The sequence below is a fragment of the Triturus cristatus genome, chromosome 5_2 (assembly GCF_964204655.1).
Source record: "Triturus cristatus chromosome 5_2, aTriCri1.1, whole genome shotgun sequence".
In the NCBI taxonomy this organism is placed as follows: Eukaryota; Metazoa; Chordata; class Amphibia; order Caudata; family Salamandridae; genus Triturus; species Triturus cristatus.
Genome location: NC_140588.1, coordinates 130789958 through 130806474, shown reverse-complemented (window position 1 = coordinate 130806474; position 16517 = coordinate 130789958).

The window sequence follows — 16517 nt, the reverse complement described above, 5'->3', positions numbered from 1 at the left end:
TTCATGTTGTCTGTGTGGCCTATTCTCACTTGCATCTGCTGCCTGAGATGTTTCATATAGGTGGTCATATTTTGTACTATGTGTCAGTATCCGTCCTGATTCATAGTCACCACAATCTCTGTGAAGTTTATATTGTTTTCTTTGCTCTATGTCTATTAGCTTCAATCTTTTTCTCATCTCATCAATAAATTTAGTAATAGTATCTTGGTCAGGATGTTTATTCAGTTCCTGTGCCAGAGTCTCAATGTCTTTTTTGATGTTTACTCTGTCTGAACAGGCATATTTCACTAAGATTTGCAGCATAGTCCTTGAGCCTGTTGCTGAATTTTGCCACCATTCCTCCAGCATCTGGTGATCAGGCGAATCATAAGATGGTGTAATGTAAATCATAAGGTCTCTGGGTATCATGTTCTTATCCAGGTAATCTTGAAGCGAGGTGGCCTCCCACCACTTTGAAATTTCAAGTTTGTGCAATTTTTCGTATTTCCTTAAGGTGTCCATAATTGTTTTTTCTGTATGTGTTGGCACAGGCGCAGATTTGCCCAGACCCTGTGCTCGGGCGAAGAGCAATTGCGCTGCTTCTTTTCTCTCTCTTTCATCTTCCATTGTGCACTTGGATCTTTAACGGATCCAAATTGGCGTCAGAATGGTGCCCTGTGTTGTTACGACCCCTCTGTTACGATCCAGAGTTCCCCTTTGTCCCTGTCTGCATAAGCAATAATGTGTTTGCCGCTAATTCCCAATAAAAGTCAATTACCGCGATTAGTACTGCAAATGCGTTTTTAAGCCCCCGCTGTTTCCTTACCTTCACGGTGTATCCCTCCCGGGATATCGTGAGGTTGTTTCTCTTCGGTGGGCATGTTGTCAATACTAGTCCGGATTGCTAGCAGGCAGGAACCGTGTAGATCTCCTCGATAAATATCTAAGAGAAAAAGTGCTCCTTCCGGAAATCCCTCGCCTTTCCAGGGGTGGCTCAGTGCCGGCGGAGCAGCCGGTAAAGTCAATGCAAGTATATATATATATTCCGAACGAAATTGCTAACCACTTCAGGATTATGCAAATCAAGCCACACCACCGTCCTTCGTAACCAACTTTATTCAGGCACTAGCAGTTCATATGCATAACGAATTTCAACTCTAACGAGTCTTCTTCAAATGCATCAAACAGAGTGGCAGCCTTTAGGTTTCTTTATAAAAGCAGGTGGAAAGCAGTGATGAGGGTTACATGACATTCACTCGATTTTAGAATATTTAAAGAAACATTGTTCATGGTAGCAGTCACTTCCTGACAAATGTCTCTTCATGTGTTTGGATACAGTGCATAATTCAACTTTTATAGTACTTTGGTAAATCTTCAAACAGTTTATTCGATTATTCCCATGATTAGTTGCACTAAAACTAGTTCCATGTTATTGAGGGACCACATTATCCATAATGCATCATTGTTGTCACCCATATCAGTGTCCCTACATCCCTCTCAATTTGTAGTTCTTAGTTAAATTTAATTTGACCTTACTTGATGTTTCTCGTTCTGCCTTTCAAAGGATTAAATTCCATGCATGGCTGAGTCAAACTGCAAGCAAGCTTCGGTGTTACCACTTGTTGTAAAACTGTCTTCTTGGTTTCAAATAAATCCCTGTGCCTTTCACTCCTCTCTCGAAGGCACGGTGTACAAAGGTAAAATACCCCCGCAAACAGGTTTCCAAAGTTCATCATGCAGGCTAATATATAGCTAAGGAACATTATTTACATTATTTGCCTCCAACCCTATGTTGTGACCCTGACTATCTCTCCTTTCCTACCCTAGAGGGACGGCCTCACATGTGACATTAATATAATTCAATTTACAATTGCTATTCTCTGATTGCGAACATATGGAGGATATGCATTCTGCAATGTACCACTAATCGATCACGGTAAGCACACCAGAAGAACAACTAAATGCTGGCATGCATTGCACGCTGAGTGATTGTTGTTTGTTGTGATGTGAACTTGTTGTAATGATATGTCATCATCATGTGGGTTCAGATTGAGAAGAGATGATTCACGTGGTGGCAGACAGTGTGAGACTGGGTGTTTGTTAGGCTTAATGTGTTAGTGATGATTGAGATTCACAATGTTGGTGGCCCAAGTACTGATGGCTGATCAATAGTTTGCCCTTCAAGGTAATTTTATTCCTTCCCCTTTAAAAGATAGGATAGCAATATCCCTTCACTGGATCCACTCCACACAGTCCACACTGCTTTGTGTTTTATTTGTTTATGCTTTATACTCCTCATAAACTCAGACCCGACCAGTCCCTTAGATAATGCAATGTTTGCAAACACAAATCTAGTCTACACAAAAAGTGGCTCAATCTTTCCCTTCTTGTTGTTCTGAAACAGAATTGTACTACTACAGGCCGAACTATTGCATTTTTGAGATAGGACTCGGGACACTGTTGGTACGGAGTTGGACACCATTCTCAGAGTCAGACTCAGGAGGATCAGAGAAGCTGGAATGACTGTGGACGAGAGCATGACTACTTCGAGAACTGCCACCAGAAGAAGATAGACATTTTCAAAATCACTGAAACCAACTGATTTGGATCATTAATGATGACTTTGAGGTGGCCCGGCCTAAAGGTGAACAACACACCTGACCTACACAAGTCTGTGTAGTGGTGGTGGTGAGTGGTGTGACTGACAGCGGTGCATTGATTTTTTACTTGATTGGTACAATGCTATGTTGCTGGGGATGTGTGTGCTGTTCAGTGTTGTCTGGCTCGAATTTGAAGCTAAATCGGTGGTTGGGTGGGGGGCCTATTGTTGAAGATAACTGGAGACAGACATTTAGTCATGAATGATAAAAAATCACATTATGCATGTCCTGCTGTTAGGCTAAATATTTCATCATATATTGTGCAGCCATGAAATGATGATCAAGACAGTTTGATCAGCCCAATACCGATTGTTACATTACATGCAGCCATTTGTTGTTGGATTTTTCGTTGTTGTAAATTGGCCTCGCCAATTTGTTCACACAACAGGCAGTCAATGAATTAAAGCATAGCTAAAGGACTGTTATTTTCTCCTCTTGCGCTTCCTCTGAGTCTTCACGGTGCACTCCTAGTCCTTAGTTTAACTTCTTTCTTTCTCCTAGTCCTTAAGTCTTCAATATTATTTTTCCAATCTACAGGCCCTCTTATCTGATGCCAAACTGGAAAACCAACGCTTGCCTTACCAGATCACATCTGCCAGGCACCAAAGATTGACCGACCGTACAAGAGGAATCAATGTAGATGCAACTCCCGATCCCAATTTGGCAATGCAGTATCATTCTTTCTTTCAGTAATCATTTGAACTGCATGTGTTGTTTGCGTTGTTTACTTGAATCCTACAGAAAGTTTATTTTGTAATATATTCAATATTTTTCATAGCTCGGTAAGACATAATAATGGGGGCATATTATCAAGCGCGGCGTTAAAATTTTTACGCTTTATCGGCAGAAAACGCAAATAAAGCGGCGATAATGGGCTTGATAATATGCCGCAGAGAATTCCAATAGAAGCCCATGTTGACACCAGAACATGGGCTTCTATGGGAATTCTCAAGGGCATATTATCAAGCCCATTATCGCCTCTTTAGCGGTAGTTTTCTGCCGCTACAGCGGTGATAATTTTAACGCCGTTTCTTGATAATATGCCCCTTGGTCTCTTTGGGGGCAGACGGACAATTTGGTTTGGTTTACCTGTACTCATTCATTCCTTCATTTCTTTTTCCTACAATAACAGATTCAGGCCTGGGCTTAATTTGCCGAGTTTTGCTACCCAGAACTCCGCGAAGTTACAAAAAACTCAAAGTTCCGCAAGTGGCAGAGTGCAGTGCGAACTGCTGTTAATGCTGGCATTTCGGCCGCTTGGGTAGAAATTCTACCCGAGCTGCAGTTCGCGCTCGCAAACTTACCGTTCGCGAGCGCGAGCAGGGAAAAATCTCCGCTGCACTACGCAGAGTGGAGTTTTCTGCACTCCGCGAGCTACGCGGAGCATGAAGTGCAGGAAACTCCACAAACTTCGCGAGCGGTGCGGAGTTCACCGCCCAGGCTTAAACAGATTTATGATGGTCGGCTGCTCATTGTCAAGATAAATGTTGTCCTTGTGTAGTGTTTGTCTTTGTCTAACCTTTCCTCAAATCCGCCTTCCCATCCATTCATCAAACCCCTAACTCTCTTCCCCCGGGCTGTGTTATTTATTGAGATGTGACTTAACAATTTACACCATTAATTGATCACAAACTTGGTGGGTTGGACTTGGTGAATGAGACACCAACTAAGTGCAGGGTGAGGAGGATCTTATATTCCAGCTCATATAGCCCACACTGGCATTATATAATATTAGCCACCCGCACAATGTATGATATTTTCTTTTCAGAGAAACATCTCATTGCCAGCATCATCATACAGGCACTGTATTGATTTGCATCTAAGGTTGAGCTTGTTCACTTCGTAGTAGCTTGAGTCGACTTCATTTTGTAACTTTGATTAGCAGAACATTGTTCTGATTGATTCAATTTTTCATTGCTTATCATATTTCTATTGTCTCTCTTTTTGTGTCTGAGTCTGTTCTAGCAGTCTAGACTCTGGGGTCTGTTATTTTTTTCCGAAGCTTGCATATAATAACAGCATTAACCTAGTTTTTATTTCAATTTGTTAACTTCCCTGCAATGAATAGTCTCCTTATCCTACAGATCGAGTTCACCTAGGAGGACTTGGAGGGAGTGGGACCTAGCTTCAGTTCTGATGACTTTGCCTTCAATGTTAAAACAAGAGCAATGCATGCTGCTATTAGTACCACCACCATGGCACCTTGGGAAACCAAGCAGCCCTCGCTTCATCTAATCAGGTAAGAGAAGTGAACTGTGGTTGATTGATTCATTGTTGTTCAGCAATTATTGTATGCAACATAAATTCACCCCCCACCCCCTCCGAGTCCTTGGGAGTCAATCATATATCGTAGCAGAGTAAACTGCAGATACTAGGAGAGAGTAGTAGGACAAGGGAGGATACCGCATAACTATTTTGTTATTTACACAGTCAGCAGATTTTAAAAACTGACTGCCGCAAAGGCAGCAGTGCGGAGTAAAACAATAACCCACACTTTTTTTTTTAAATCATTCAAAATGTATTCCTTTAACAAATCTAAACTACCAAACCCACAACTGGGCCACCCCTCTCCCTAACCCCAACTTATGTCGAAGTAGTGTCCCGGAGTTCAAAAACAAAATTGTCCATACATAAAGCAAAACCCAGCAATGCCCCAACTCCAACATTCCCACTCTTTTCCGGCAACAACTCCCACCCACCCCAAAAAATATTACAACAGGGCTGAAGAGGGCACTAACAGTGGGTTAGGAGGAGTTTCCTCAGGTGCCGGTCCATCAGTTCCTGCCTGGCTTCAATATTCACCAGCCTCAGCAGGATGGGGCACTCAAATTGGCAGAAATAAGGGGGAGCAGCAGTGATGGTGGCATGGCAGTGGGTACCTAGTGTGGACCTCAGCAACGGTGAGTTGTTGTTGTGGTCTGGCTGGGGCCCGGGCATCTGCAGCATCTTCTGCCTCCTCATTCTCCAAGGCCACCAGCCACCAGTACTCAGTCCTGATGGCCTCCAGTTTCCGCTGCCGGGTCTGGACTGTAATCTCCTGCCTGTTAGGTTGTACCTGCCGACCAGCAGGAGTAGCTATATATCTAGAAAGAAAAAAGACAAATTGTAAACAATGCTCTATGCACAACACATACAATTATGCCAAGGGTAGGAAAGGAGGGAGGTGATTGATGATGGGTGGGAACGAAGGATACATAATATGTTGTGCTTGAAAACTACTGTGAGTCCAGGTAGGAGTCAAATACCACTTCAACCCATTGAATCAAAAAAGCCTAGAAAAAACCATTCCAAGCAAGTAAAGGTGAGAACAACACTACTACAGAGGAGCACCCTAGTCCCTTGTTTATTCTCCTTCCCAAGGATTTTCCCATTCTCATTGCATTGTTGTTCTAGTATTTTATTTTTTGTCCTTCACCATTGGCTTTGCTACTCACCACCATTTAAGTTTTACATTCTCTCAGTCCAGTCTTCACCATTGAAACCATCTATCCGTATAGCCATCCATCCAAACATGGCTCGCTGTCTCACTCTCAACAAACCATTCAACGACATACATTTGTCATTTACCCACCCATGTGTCCTTAAGTTTCAATCAAAAGAAACCACCACAGGATTCCATTATCCACCCAGGCAGGCACCTTTCACACGTAAACTTTCACCCACCCAGGCAGGCTTCCCACCTATATACTTTTTATCCATCCTTCACCCACCCACGCATCCTAGATATCAGCCACCTATAGCATATGCATCTGCTTTCACCCACTCATTCTTATCTTTCAGTCATATATATTACATGTTACCTGTCCTTTCTGCTTCCATCCTTCTTTCCCTTTTCCATCAACCCATAATTAAAGGTCTTCTTGTTCATGAAACTTTCTCTGTTGAGTTTAAGATAAGAGCGGCCGAGAAAGCTCATAGTGCAAACCAAAAATGTGATGGACCTAGGAAATCATTGCCCAATGAAAGGAGTGGTCGACAACAAGTAAATGACATGCATAGTAACAGTAACTTTTCTTTAATATCTAAACAAGTCAACAGTAAACCTACCACTGATTCTAGGGGAGATTATCCGAGTGTTATAAAGATGCCTAGAGTACCTAAAGTTTATATGGTGAATGTCCCTAGACTGGGCCTAGAAAAAAATATAGAATCAACAGATTCTTTAACAAACAAGGCTATTCATTGGATCAGGCACACCAGAGGCTGTTGCTCTGTGATTAGAGAAGACATTACCAGGGCGCGCAGGCTTACTCACTATGGGGAGTCAACTGATTGCATTGAATTGACATTTAAACAGGTGGTTATGGCAGAAAATCTAGTCTCACTGGAGTTTAGAAGTTGTTCTCCAGATTATTCGGCTATTCAACTTAGATCCACACTCCCCCGACATTGGCACGATAGCCAGATAAAATGGTTAACTGAGAAAGGCAAAGATTGCTCGGGCCTCGAACTTAGTGATTGACTAGGGGGGCCAAGTGACTTATTTAATCCTTTCCAGGGCAAGGCAGCAGAAAGCCAAAGCAAACATGCGAACCATGATTTAGGTATTATGAGCACTTCAGAAATTTCAGGTATATTGGAAGGTTTACCATCCCTCGGGCAAAGAAATTATCCAAATGATCCTAACAAGATTGAGCCTTTTAATTCCCCTGATATTTTAGAGAAACCCGGTTCAATCTTATCTTGGAACATTGCAGGATTGAACTCTAAAGTACTGATTCCGGAATGGACCACCTTTATTAACTTGTACAGTATTTGCATATTTCAGGAAACATGGCTTCTCGACCCACAATTCCTCGTAGGGTATTTAAATTTTAATATGCCGGCAGAGAAGGGCGCAAAAGGGCGTCCCTCAGGGGGATTGACTATCTGGATGAAGCAGAATTTGGAAATTAGTGTGAAGTCACTTCCATCTAACCACAGGGATATCCAGATCATCAGTCTCAAACAAGGGCAGTCTAAACCTGTGGATATTTATAACGTATATGTCAGGAGCACAGGGGGTAGGAAATCTGAGACAATAGCTGCCTTAGAAGACCTTATCGAAAGATATTCTACACAATCGCATATAATTGTTGCTGGTGATTTTAATGTGACATTCGAACCCTTGTTAAGCTACGATTCTAACCTAACAATGGAAGAAGATGCCCAATGGGGTATCCCAAAACTGGAACTTGCGCCAATTAAAAGATGGTCCGAGGTGGCTATCCAGATCAACTCAATTTGTCTAAACAAAGGCCTTAGGGCAGCCAATGGTAGGACTGTACAGGACAGGTTGGGGGCAAGTACCTACAAGAGTAGTTTGGGCCAAAGTAGAATAGATTATATCCTAGTGAGTCTAAGATTATGGGTTTACCTAGAGGATATGTTGGTTATTGATCGGTTGGAGAGCGATCATAACCCTCTATGTATGTTTTTGTCTTGTTGGGTATTGACCGTACCTGAAAGTGTGTATAATGAATCGTCCCCCCCAAATATAGTTCCTACAAATGATATGCGCCATTTGAGGTGGGTGCAAATGGTAGATAACTAGGTGAAAGTAGACCTTATTCTTAGTTAGTTATCACATGCAACCCATGAGATGAGTACCATCCTTAGTAGTAGCTCAGACCTTGAGTCTTTTACCAAGGTCCACGAAACGTTCTTTCAACAACTAAAAAACCTCTTCATTAGACCAGCAAATCCAAGTAAGGAATTTCCCAATAACTCGCCACGCTGGTATAACAAAGAATGTAGTCAAGCTCATTTTGCTTTGGGGCAGGCTATAAGAGTAGGAACTAGTAGTGCTGCCCGCAGTGCAAGGATTGATTACAAAAAAGCAATGTATAAAGCAAAACGCGCATGGGACGAACAGAGGTGGCAAGAGCTCAAAAAGGCTAGTGCCCTCAAAAACTCAAAGTGTTTCTGGAGCATAATTAAGTGGGGATGTGGTGGGAAACCAGAAAAACTCCATAACTGGGTTGCACAGGATGACTGGGTGGCTTATTGTAAGCCCCAATATGCAAAAAGCTTGGCAGCAAGCATTAGGGATCAACCTATCTATTCACCCTTCTGAGATGAGGCATTTAATATAGAGGACGTAAACTTGGCACTGGAATCTGTGGTAGCTGGCAGGGTGCCGGGCATAGACGGTGTCCCAGCGGACACTTTTTTGCACGATAAAAAGTCCTGGGGTAGGTATATACTGTTATTAGCGAACGCAGTGGCGAAAGGAGCGCCCATTCCGGCCTCATGGAATGGTGCGGAAATTATACCAGTTTACAAAAAGGGGGATAAGACACTCCCTGGTAATTACCGCCCGATTAGTCTGATAGATTCTATGCAAAAGATTTTAGGTAGAATGATTTTAAACAAAATCCAGGCCTGGGAGCAAGAGCAGAACATCCTATCACACCTCCAGGCAGGATTTAGGGCTTGCACAAGCACTATTGACCAAGTATTACATTTTTCAATGTTGCACTGGAAGGCAGTGCAACTGGAAAAGGGTAGTCTATATGCTGCCTTTATCGATTTAAGGGCAGCTTTCGATCTTGTTCCACGCTCTACTTTGTGGTCAGTTTTGCACGATTTGGGCATGCCTTGTGCCCTCTTAACATTGGTCATGAGACTTCATGAGCATAATTAAGCACAAATTAGGTGGGGTTCCCCTGGAAATGTTACCAGCCAGTTTCCAGTAGAGAGAGGGGTACGCCAGGGATGTGTCCTGGCACCCACTTTGTTTTCATTGTATATTAATGGCGTAGCCAAGCTAATGATTGAAGCTAATGTAGATGCCCCAATTCTAGCTGGTGTTAAAGTACCCATTTTAATGTTTGCAGATGATACCCTAATTGTTTCCAAGTCCCCGAGTGGGTTACAGAGAGCACTAGTTATTTTTGAAGAATTCTGTACCACACGAGGCCTTGAGGTAAATGTGCTAAAATCTAAATTTATGTCTTTTAATCAGCACAAAACCTTCAAGGGCAAACTTTTTATGAATAACTTACTGCTTGACCAAGTGAGGGCATTTAGCTATCTGGGTGTAAATATACAACATGATTTACATTGGAACCAACAGACAGAGTTGGCAACGCTTAAACATCGCCAATTGACTGGAGCCCTATGTTCTGAGTTTGCTAAATCATTTACTAAGCCAATTGCTCCAGTCCTCCGAGTCTATGACGCGAAGGTGGTTAGTTCTGCCCTCTACGGTGCCGAGATTTGGGGTTTTGAGAATCTAACAAAAATGTCTGTATCCAAGAACAAGTTCCTACGTACTCTTATTAATCTACCCCAGAGTACTCCTATGTGTCCCCTTTTTTATGATTTAGGAATGAAGCCAATTAATTATATTGCAAAATTGCGCCCGGTGTTATATTGGAGGCGCCTATGGTTAACCCCTGAATTAAGAACATACGCCACAGGTCTTATGGATATTATAAAGTATGATATCTTTCACAAAATCAAATGGCTAGTTGGCATCAGGGGCATTCTCGGAGAACTGGGAATGGAAACACTATGGGAGGATCCACTTAATGCTAGTTTTCCATCCAAGAAGGCCCTCAAGGATAAATACAGGGAGATGGTAGCATCTAAGACTTTTAGGACAAGTGCCCCACTCTCGCTTACAGGGACTTTCTTAGATTTTAAAGATGTAATTGGCCTTGAAGCATACTGCGATGATATAACTAAGCCACTTGATAGAAAGCTCTATTTTCAACTTAGAATTGGAAGCTTGCCAGTTAGAGCCTTTACATCGAGATGGTCCCAAAGCGGAATGGCCACCTGTCCTAGTTGCCTAGCACCTATGGAATCAGTTATTCACCTTCTATTTGAGTGCCCGGCATACTCTGCTCCACGCAGGGTATGGCTGAGACCTATGTGCAAGCTACTTGGTACTAGGAGTGGTGTGTTAGCAACTAGAATTATCTGCACAAGTACCATTCCTTTTGTTTAAATATCAGTGGCAAATTTTCTTGGGTGGTCTTGGGCTTTAAGGAGAAAAGTGATTAGTGGTTGATTTTCTCAAATATCTTATTTGTATTATGTTTATTATGAAAATATCGCATCTGCATTTTAAGACTATGAAGTTTTTTTACTGTGTAATCTTTTAAAGTTTTTCTTTTAAAGCAAGGGTATGAATTTTTATGATTAATGTATGCATTGTGCTTTTATGACAATTGTCGAATAAAGCCTGCTTGACTTGACTTGATAAGAGTGGCCATTAGTTAATCAGCTCAACTCCTGCTGTGCCCACCTGTTGTTCACAAGTCAACACTACACCCTTACAGTGAGTATATCATTAATTGTCAATAAGCAAGCAATATGACTTATCCCCGTCCGTCTCTGCCGCTGGCTCAACACCTAACGCTTCCACATCTGAAGACTGGCTAATGCTGCCACTGCTAACCCGGGCCTGGTGGTCGGTGTTGCTGGAAAAAAAAGATTACGTATTTCTTAGATGCCAGATATGCCTCCGTCTCTTAATTTCTTTATAGAAAAATATACCACACACATCAGTCACTAAAATTTGGATACATTACAGACAGTATCTTCTATCAAAAATATCAGGTTGGGCATTTTGTTGGTGGTAATTTTTTTAAAAGCTTCAAGACAAACTGTTAAGGAGTGGCTGGAGCAATTGATGATTCTGATGTTTTGAGAAAAAGTAGCATATGGTATTGGTTGGCAAATGCAATGGGGCAGACCTCCTCATACCTCCTCCCAGCCATGGTGCATGTGATCAGTTCACCAATTGCTGTTAATAATACTAGACTTAGCTAAGAAGACACAACTTTTGGGTGTGCAGCATGACCATGGCCACTCTCTTGTTTTAGTGATTGAGCCTTCTCATCTAAACAAACATGTGTGGAATACCTTAATTGGGCAATGGTCATGCAATCTAAATGGCAGAGTAGTAGTAGTAGAATGTGACCAATTGGTTCTCTGAGACTTAGAGTACCACCACTAGGTAGTCCACAACACATAAGAGGAGATGAATAGCTGACTAACAAAGCAGAAGAAAGGAAGCTACAGACAGACTAGCATCGACAGACTAGAGAAACTTGAAATATATAAAATAAGTAAATTAGGATAATACAGGGATAACAAGAATTTAGAAATAAATGGATCAAAGAGGATTTGGAAACAAAATATAAAATGGGTAGACATAATTCTAAAAGAAGTGCTAAAAGTTAAAGGAATAACTATATTGCCATTAACACCAGGAGGACCTACTGTGACCAGCAGAGCCATCGGCCGAGGAACTCTGTGAGGCACTTTCAGCTCTCTCACCCGCCTCAGCCTTCTTCTTGCCCCTGGATGCTGATGTAAGACATAAAGACAAAAAAGAATTGTGGTAAATAAATAATCTCCCCAAAATATTTTTTGACAGAAAAAGGCAATTGCAATAACATTGAACTTTTTTAAATCAGATCGACTAGTAGTAGTATATCGTGGACTGTCCTATCCTATTCCAAATTTCCAAAACCTACCTACCTAGCCCTATTCCAAATTTAGTAAACTACATTTTGGAAGTACTAATAATAAATTGCAACAAATAATGTTTGTTTCTTTTCAAATCTCATTGTCAATCTCTAAATTCCATTTGTTGGGCCAATTCACTATGGGCCTTATTATTAGAACAATGTCGAGTGGATGCTGTTGCGTTCGAGAACTGCCCGACCATAGGTCGGTGGTCCTGACTGCACTTTTAGGATGCGATCACCCATAGGCCATAGGGCGGTCGCAAACCTCCATTTGTCAATGGAAGCTTGTGCAGCGGGCGGAAACAGCCCACAGTACATGCTTCCATTAAAAAACAGGCTGCACCACTGCCTTGCGCCACCTTCCGCAATGAAGGCGACTGCTACTTGTGCGCCTTGGTGCGCCCTTATCTGCTATGGCACTGGGGGGAAAGAGAGGGAAAATAGAAACTGGAAAAAGAACGAAGGAGGGTAATAAGGAAGTAGTAAAGATAAAAAATAAAAAAGTACAAATTGTATGTCTTCCTTGCAGATACAGAAAACTGTTAAATACTTTATATTGATGCTACAGCGATGCTACAACAATGCAGAGCTGATGGATCAAAAACAAAAACTAAAAGCACCACAAATTTCAATTTCTGGGAGTGCTTAGTATAACTTCTGGACACTATACTGTGTATTTAAAAAAAATTAACTGGATGGACAGAATGCAACAACATCAAGCTCACTATTAAAAGAAAACTACCTTTTAAACTTCCAAATTCATATCTCTTCTTTCTTCAACCAATATTTTAAGGAAGAGTAGCATTTGAAGAGCAGTATACAGTGTTTCTTTATTTATGGATGACCAGTGTGTACGATACAATACCGCCTAACAGGGGTGGTATCTTCAAAATTGAGTCTGAAATTTGAACATGTGTTATATCTATTTCGAGTATTGGACTATTTCAGTATCATATTTTTATTTAAAATATCTATATTCATTTAAATTAGTTGAAGACCTTCAGCTAGAATAATTTGTTAATTGTTGTATGTGACTGTGATGCATGGAATGACTTATTTGTAGTGTAATACTGTGCAGTTCTGTTTTGTTTTCTAAAATCTATATGATTGTTTATCCTCACTGTTTAATTATAATTATTTATACAGAACATTGTGTCTGATGTACAAGTATAAAAGCTGAGAACAGTAAAAATAAATGATATGTTAAAGGAATATATGTGTTTTACAGTGTTACAGTTGTGTACTGCTTGTATCTTGACATAAATGTTTATTTTTCAGTATTTGTAACTTCACTGTGATGTTTTTAAATATGTCTTGATAACATGTATTTCTGTTTTCTCTCTTTTATAACAGATCAACGGGTTCAATTTATTTTTGATGTTTTGGTAATCAATTCTTTATATATTTGTTATGAAATATATAAATAGATAAACTAACAGATACCCTAGGACTCACTGATGCAAAGAGTAAAATACCCTTTCAAACACTAATGCATTCACTTAAATACTGACCTACTCACTTAGATACATACTAACACACTAGAACTCACTAATAAATACACTAACACACCCATGGATACACTCATGCTTTAACTGACATACTCACTCACTCAGTCATACACACACTAACACAGCATAGGTCTCACTCATAGATACACTGTAAGAGCCATGGACACACTGATGCTTTAACTGACATTCACTGACTAAGTCCTTCAACCTCTGACACACCCTAGGTTTCACTAATACATACACTAACACACCCATGCCCAAAGAATGCATTATCTGCAAAATCACCAACTTACTCATATACACTCTGAGACACACTGGGGACTAACTGATACAAACACTGACACACCCATGGGCACACTAAACCAATCACTAACATATTCTAGCAGTTACTCATACACACTCTGGCTGTTTAAGACTAACTAATGCACACACTGACATATCCATGGATACACTCATGCATTCAATAACACACTCCCACACCTACTTCCACACACCCTGAGACAACCTAGGACTGCCTAATATTTACACTGACACACCCATGAACACACAGGTGCATTAAGTGACATTCTCACTGACTCAGTCATACACAGACTGACACACCCTATGTCTTACTAATAGATAAACTAACACACCTGTGAAATCACTAATCCATTCACTTACACACTCACACACTTACTTCTACATGCCCTGAGTGTCTCAGTAACTTAGTTAGTGCATTAATGTTGTAAAGGGAGTGACAGGGTATGTATTAGTGACTCCTAAGAGTCACTAATATCTATACTGTGACTTCTAGGAGTCACTAATATATACACAGAGGGGCAGATTTACAAGCCCCTTGCGCCTCTTTGCGCCACCGGTGCGTCACTTTTTTTGACGCACCGGTGGCGCAAACAATGCGCCCTATTTACAACGTGACGCATTTAGGGAGCTGCATCACGTTGTAAAGCCCTGCATCACATTATACCTGCGTCAGGTATAATTTATGCAGGGGGGCGTTCCCACGCAGGAAAGCCTCATAAAAGTGATGCAGTGAAATCTACAAGATTTCACTGCGTCACTTTTAGGATGCCACTGCGTCAAAACCTTACGCCTGCTAGAAGCAGGCATAAGGAGTGACGCAGTGTAGTGAGAATAGGCCACAAAATGGATTCCTGGAGTTGTGTCATGCTTGCGACATGACTCCAGCAATGCGTGACTTTTGCCCCAACAGATGCGTCAGAATTTCTGACGCATCTGTCAATCCTTCCGCCATGGTGCGCCATATTGTAAATACGGCGCATCCATGGGGGCGAAAGCATTTTTTTGTGTGGCGCAAGGAAAGTGACGCATCTCTATAGATGCATCGCTTTCTTGTAAATCTGCCGCAGAGATTCTCCTTTGTCAAACAAATGCTCTCACTGAGTTACAGAGAGACTTACTTATACACACAAAAACACACCCCAACACTAACTGATACATACACTAATACACCCATACACACACTAATACACCATATTTAGAATGAATAATTGAGACAAAGAAAATAGCTCTTTTTGTTAATATGCTTAAGTTATAAAAGGAACCATTTATTTTACTGTATTCATTATTATTTATTTAAGGATAATTGTACCCCCCAAAAAAGTCTTGGTACGGAACTATTCCAAAATCTGTTCTATGTCAGTGGACATGATATCAATGTCAGAAATACAGGCATCAAATGTGAATGGTAATAGGAAAAAAGTTAGCAAGAATGAGGGTTAGCAGTATGTATATATTCTGCAACAGATGTTGTGTGTAGTCCAACAGGCATATGACACCTTAAACAATGGGTAGCCATGAGTGCCAAATTGGGGGCCAGAGCAGCCACCGTTATGATTGCTGAGGTGGATGGTCCCACAACAGTAGTAGATGAAACAGAAGGATGGTTTCAAAGGTGCAATCCGCAAATATGCACAGGAGCAGAACAACGTCAGTTCCCATGGCCCCACAACAGTTTCCTAGTAAACACGTAATTGTAACTTGTTAATCACTGCGGAATCCACTGGGAGGGAAAGGGGATGGGACAGAGAAGAGACAGTCACAATATTTGTTCTCTCTGGTACTTCCTCTAATATTTCACTCTTCTTGTGTATTCTTTTCTTGCAAAATTTGGTTTACTGGAAGCTGAACTGCAAGAGATAAGAATATTAAACAACTACAATTGCACTGAGAGTTTATCAATTATTTTCTTCTACATCTATCACAATTCATCTCTATTTGTACCTACCCAGATTTCTTTTGACCTGTGCTTCTCTTCATATGGTGGTTATTTTCTTGCTTGCTGTAACTGTATAACAATTCACAAATGTTGCTATTATGCAAATTAGTCTTTTTTCTCAAACACATCTCTTATCCTTTCTCTATTTTTAGATGTCCTCACCTATTCCTGTACAGATGCTCCTTCCAACACGGTCTCTGGTAAGTATTTATCTTTTTCCTTATTACTAGAGTTTTATCATGTAGACTAACATTTCTTTTCTCCCTTCTTCACTATTGAAACAGTTTGCAAAAAATATATATATACAGATGTGGTCTTTGTCTGCCAAGCTGCTAGTTCAATTACTGAAACACCCCGTGAATTCTCAGGAAAAGAAAACTTTGATAATTCACGAGTGCCGAAATAACTATGTGACTTGTGCTGACTCTCCCACTGATTCCTGAACACTACCTCTCAATAATTTGGTATGACCAGTCTCCTTAATGCCCATGCGCTGCTGAGGAACCAATAAATCTCCTCTGCCTCTCAGTACACATGCTCAAGACTCGCACTAACAATATACAAGGCTTACTGACTTGCGCCACACATGACATTGCTCCCTCTGGCTGGAAACGAAGACGCGACGAGGTAAACGTCGAAAATTCAGCGCGGTGAAAAGTTCCCTGAT